The sequence below is a fragment of the Bactrocera tryoni genome, chromosome 2, assembly GCF_016617805.1.
Source record: "Bactrocera tryoni isolate S06 chromosome 2, CSIRO_BtryS06_freeze2, whole genome shotgun sequence".
Classification (NCBI taxonomy): domain Eukaryota; kingdom Metazoa; phylum Arthropoda; class Insecta; order Diptera; family Tephritidae; genus Bactrocera; species Bactrocera tryoni.
In genome coordinates, this window is record NC_052500.1 from 6,468,446 (window position 1) to 6,475,234 (window position 6,789).

The following is a 6,789-nucleotide window of genomic DNA, read 5'->3' on the forward strand; positions in this document are numbered from 1 at the left end:
ATTAATTTATGTGAAACTATAAATTTAAGAATGTTTTTCGATTTGTTTTTATTAACAAATTTTTATTTAGTTGAAAAAGAAATATCTTCATCATTTTTATTTTTTTTAATTATCTACTTAAACAAATTAAATACATATCTTTATAAATTTTATGTTTTTAAATTATCTACTTAAAAAAATATATTTTTTACTGAAGAGACAGATATTTTTTTTAACATTTTTCTTTTGTAAAAAAAAAATAGTAAAATCATTATTTAAACATTTCATTATGTAAAAAATTTGAATATTATTTTAAATTAGTAAAAAGCAAATTTTGAATATTTTTTAGCGAGTTAGTTGTTAACTCCTTTTTTTTTATTGATATTACTATTTTTTTCCCCAAAAATTAATCGTATATCAAATATTTATCAAACATTTTGTAAATAAACTTTATAATAACTATTTTTTTATCCAAGAAAAAAATGTATTATTATATATTTTTTTTAAGATAATTTTCAGAATAAAAAAAACATATGCTTTTGTCTATAAATAATTTTTTAAATTTTCCTTATATATTTTTGTTTAATACTTTATAATCAGTATTAATTTCAAAACTTTTATATAACAAATACATGTTCATTGACCAAAATTGTAATATATAGTAGATAAAAGTATGAAAGTTATTTTAGAAAAATCTTGTTTTTTAACAAATTCCAAATCTTTTTGGAATAGTTAAGTAAAAAATAACATGAAAAACATAAAATATAAAATTAATACTAAAATATTTATTTTAAAATTTTAATTATTTATTTATACTATGTAAACATTCTTTGCAGCTAGTAAACATTTAAGAAGTATAACCAAAATTTTATTTAAAATTAATTATTAAAACTAGTTTAAAATTTGATTTATTAAATTTTTTTCAAGTTAATACACATAAAACTAATATAATCAAAAATTACAATTAGATTTAAGAATTAAAATTAATTTCAAATTTAAATTATTATATTTTTTAACTAATAAAAATAAAAGGAATATAATCAAAATTAGTAATTGAAATTAATTATTAAAATTAGTTTAAAATTAAAATTTTTGATTATATTATTTCAATATAATAAGTTAATAAACATAAAAGGACTATAAGCAAAAATTCTAATTTTATTTAAAATTATTTGTTTAAAATTATAATTATTATTATTAAAAATTTTATTTAAATTGAAAAATATTGTGTTTTAAAAACTAAAATTTTATTCAAAGAACTAAATAAAAAGAAAATAAATAAAAAATTATAAAATAAAAAAAATTGTCTCATATTAAAAAAATAAGTCTTAAACAAATTTCTATTAAATTTTTTATTCGAAATTTTTTTTTCCAAATATATACTAAACTAACTAACTAAATAAAAAGAAAGTAAATAAAAAATTATAAAATAAAAAATTGTCTCATATTAAAAAAAAATAAGTCTCAAACAAATTTCTATTAAATTTTGTATTCGAAATTTTTTTTCCAAATAATATACTATATATGTATGTATAATATTTAAAAAGTGTTAAACAATATTTTACTCACCCTAATACGCAGGCACTCATATAGTACATATGTATGTGTTCATATGCAACTGTGCCCAAAGCCAGTGCCCAGCTCATCAACACATTTTCGATTTATACATTAATTTGTTTTATTTTATTATTATTTTTTTTCAATCAAAACATTTTAATTACTTTTAAGTTATCTACTCACAATAAAGTGTAATAATAGCAATATACTAGTAATATTTCTTGTAAACGTATTTACTAATTTTTTTTGTTTTTTCTTTTGAGTTTTTTTACATAGTTAACATTTTACATGTGTTTGCTTGAAAAAATCCTCGTGTTAAAACTAAGTCAATATATTATTTACTTGTAAAAATATGCTAAACAAAAATATTTTTTTTTTGTGTTAATATAGTATACTTATACAAATACGCACACGCACAAAAAGATGTATGTATGTGTGCGTGTGTATTTACATATAAAAAATGCAAGCGAACATTTGTCGTTGACTGACGGACAGCAGTAGCGCAACACAGCAGCTGAGCGCACACGCTTGTGTGCATATAAAATTTTCAAACCACCACAGACACACACACATACGCCATGAACATATGCATGTTTGTTGGTAGGTGTGTACACTTGATAATCGTAGTAAATGCGGTGGCAGTCGGCGCATGCAACGTTGCATGCATTGGCCGCTGAAAAAAAAAAAATACAAAAAAGTAGAAAAATGCGCGTCATGGATCTGTAAGTAGTAAGCACAGTGGGTCGAGTATGGTTGTGTTAAAAAATTAATATCGAAACATTGCAGTAGAGAAAATTAAGGAAGCTGGATTTTGAAGTGGACAGTTAGGTCTGAATTGGTTTTGAAATTAAGCTGGCCTTGACTAGGTTTCAACTTGTAAGTCTTTTGAGATTATGGGAGGGTCCAAAGTTTGGGTTATAGAAGCCAGTGCTCGACCGTTTTTAAAGCATATACCACTGAAAAGTTAATTTCAAAAAGCTATTCCAAAGTCCCTTCAAAAGAGTTCAAAAACCGTCCAGACCACCAGTCAAAAATAACCAGAACAACCCTTTCCAACGACAGTCGGGTCTACGTAACCGGAACGTACACGAATTTTTATTAGGACAAGGACTGTCTACTCGGCAGAATTCTGCCGCTACAACAACAACAACCAGAACAACTTTGAACAACTTAGACATCTTCAGAAAAAAGCTCGATGGTCTAATATCTCGACCGCGCCAAAAATTTAAGCTTCAAAAGCAGGTGAAAACATTCAAAGTTACACCACCAGTCCGAGTGAGACTTCCCGAGATTTTCCATATTTTTTAATTCATAGTCTTCAGTTAACAGAACTAACTAAGCAACTTGCAGATATCTAGAACCCGCTCTTAATGTGGTCTCCAGTAGAAACAATCACAGTTTTGATCTAATATTTTTAAGTCTGTTCTTGAGGATGGCTCTGCTCCAGCCTGTAACAATAAACTATACTTAAGCTCCACTGAATAACCTCAAGACCTACAAATGTTGCTATATAAATTGACCAACAATACTCAATATTCTCAAGACCCTCTTACTCTTCCACACAAAATGACCCACAAAACACCACTCACCAGAGCAAGTCTTATAATATGAACACTGCCTTCAAAATAGATTTCAATCTTCAGACCCGAATGAGTTCTAAAGCAATTTACTAACCATATTTTCATATGACAACACTGTTCTTGGCATTTATCTCTAATATGAAGGCAAATAGGCAAACACTAAATGTTGCATGTTCAGATAAGAAATGTTTGAGCTTCTTACCCAACGAAATTCTGATATCCAAATAAATATACAAGAGCAGATACGCAGGTAGAAGAACGAGCGCAAGTCATCCAAGTCTAGAAGTAGAAGTTGTTGAAAGGGCACTTAATTACTTACAAAAAACAGAAAAATTGGATCGTTTAACAGCGTAATTGGAGAAGAGCTTAAGAATTTCTTGGAAGTAAACTTCAGTGCATGCATAGGTTCCAACTGACAAGATCTGCTGCGTAACCAAGATGGTTAAATAAATATTTTATTTTAGAAACTAAGCGCGTCAATGGCACGTGATAAGTTCGTTGATAGATCAAGTGGTTTATAGAGAGATCGCTTAGTAATTCGAAGCAAATAATTGCAATGAAATAACGTAATGGAAATCTAAAAAAAAATTTTAATATTGAATAAAGATATTTTGCTGAAATCCAATTCGAGGTAGATAACGGTGACCGGGCTTTCACCTTGACTCACCATAAGTCAAAGTTAAGTAGGGATAGGTAGGTCTGACGACGTACCCAGTAGTATCACAATGGGTTCCTAAGGGTGATGATCGGTGGTAACACAATGTTAGGAACCCATTGTGATACCATCCATCATCACACATAGGAACCCATTGTGATATTACTGGGTTCGTCATTACACCTACCTCTCCTACTGATAATATGATATCTGATAAAACCGAGACTAAAATCCCTCCTCTCTATGTACATCCTTTCTGAACCACGCAGAGCTTTTGATGAAGCTCATCAGTATGAAAAGGTTTCTCTGCAAAATCTACGAAACGTCATCAAGAAGCCTTTGAAAGTTAAGGCAGAGAGGAAAAGGTTATAGACAAGATGCCTCCAACAAAAATAATGGAAAGAAAGGGTGAATGTAGTGAAAGCCGAAAGATGTGTTAACAATGAGCTCTTAAGTCCAAACTGGTCAAAAACATTTTCAATAACTTGTTTGGAAAATAATGTGAATTGAGATCAAGATTATTTTATTAAACTTGTCAGATCTCTATTTGAGCCAGAAAGCTTTAAGTCACTATTACATATATTCTATTAGAAAATTCGTCACATGAACTCTCAATCCTCTTGAAGCAAACCTTTCGATTACATAGATATCTTACAAAGTATATGTGTTCCGAAGGTTCACCTCAATTTTAAGTAGGTTTTTATGGGTGATGATGGATGATTTCTTATAGGCAATGATAGATTTGTCCACTTACAAAGGCAGGCTAAGATTGAAACGCATTCTGTCGAATTTCCCCACTTATTTGGGTTACGCGGCATTCAAGTTTGGTTTCTATAGCATTTTATTTCTAATAATGCCAGGATATCCATTATTACGCTCAGTGAGAGTTTACTGAATGAATCACTCCCTGCATTTCCATCAAATAACCAAGTAGTTCTAGTAAAGGTTGTAGGTTAGGTTTGAAGTAAGTAGTGAGCAAATCTCACGAATTTTGTTGACTACTTACATCAGAAATAAATGGTAACAATAATAATTTGAAACATTCTAAAGAATCGCCATTAAAATGTATATAATTCCCATTTCCATTGGGAAAGGATACTTCTCAAAGTTGTCACCCCTCAGCCTCAGCTGCCATTCGCTGCCGGCATCCGCTTGCGTAACGTATCAAAATTTTACTATAAATAATTGCAGTTTATAACTTTTTGCTTCAGCATCTAAAGTAACGACATTGTTGTTTGTGTATTCCCTATTTATGCATGTGATTTTTATTCTTCAGTATTTAATTTTTATTATTATAAATAAATAATTATTTAAATTTTTCTCCAAAAAAAGAACAAAATACATTTTGCGCACACATTTATATACATACAATTATCCATTCATAAGTATATGGTATACTCCAATATATGTGTATATATATTTCTAAAAGCCAAATCGACAATTTCACATTTCCTCTACTATCTTTTACTAGACACAATACAGTTATATAATTTAGTCAAATGCGCCTCGCTTAATTCTGCTTCAAGTTAATTAGTTATATATATCTTTATTTGGTATATGTATATATGCCACTTTAGTATGTACTTCCTATGTAAAACTATATTTACCATAAGACTTGGTGATCAGTACTTGTGTGTGTGTGTTTCTTTGTGTGTATGTTCGTAAATGTGTTACTCATTGCTTTCGTAACTCGAAAACCTAGTAAAACCATGGACCAACGCTCATGCAAAAAATCGCGTAAATGCAAATAATTATATATTAATATATGTTTTTATATATATTCTTAAAAAAAATTACTTAAGCCACATTAAAAGCCAAATTTAGTGTACCAATTTCATATTATTAAAATTTAAAAATTGCTGGAAATATATCTAAACTTTGTTGCCAATATTAATTTTTGTAAAAAAGCCACGTCATAGCTCTAATTTTAAGAAATTAAATTTAGAAAAATTAATTTTAATTAATTTCAATTAATTTTTTTCAATTTTAATTAATTTTTTTTAATTTAAGTCTTTTATTCGTAACTTTTTATGATTTTTGAGCTATTATTTTTCTATTATTTAATTGAAAAAAATTTTATTGAAAAAATTTGAATTTTCGTCTGTGCTTTGTTTGGTATAAAACATACATTCCTCAAAAAAAATGTATTAAAATTTGAAAGTTCAATGAGAAAATTTAATAAAAATATTTCAAAAAAAGAATTAATTATAATTAAAAAAGTTAATTAGTTCTAATTAAATCTAAAAATTAAAAAAATTAATTAATTCTAATTAATTAAAAGCATAACAGTTTGACAATAATAATTAAATAAGCATTATGGCTTGATGAAAAAAAAAATTAGTTGAACTAACTATAATTAAATTTATTTTACATATGTAATTTCTGTTAATAATTACAAGTAAAAACCGATTGCAACTCGGAGAGAAAATAATTAATAATAGTGAATTATTTTTCAACTCAATTTCATTAATTAAATTCAAATTAATTATAATTAATTAATTATTTTGGGTTGTAAAGTTGTTCAAATTAATTAATTTTAAAAGCAAATAATTAAATAAAATTAATTTAAATAATTTAACTTTAATTTATAATTTTTTTTGAAAAAATAAAAGAGAATTGGAATATAAATATTTATAAAAATAATTTAATTTATTTCAAATTGCTTTAGTTTTTGTAAATAGGGAACTAAACATTTTTTTTCCTCAAATATTTTCTTTTAAATATATGTATATCAATACTATTTTATATTTAATATCCAAAAAAATTTAATAAACTAATTTTTTTCTTTTTTGCTAATTTTCATTATTAAAAATAGCCTCTCTTTTATTCGTGAGGTGTTAAAAATATTATGTTATATTGTTTTAATTCTTACAAAATTTATTTATTTCGAAAAGTAAACTGGAAATAATATTAAAATAGTTTAAACATTTATTTTAATAAATAATTTTTTTATATATTTTCTGATAATTAAAACTGAAAAAAGCTAAAACAAATTTTTAAAATTATTCCAAATTAAAA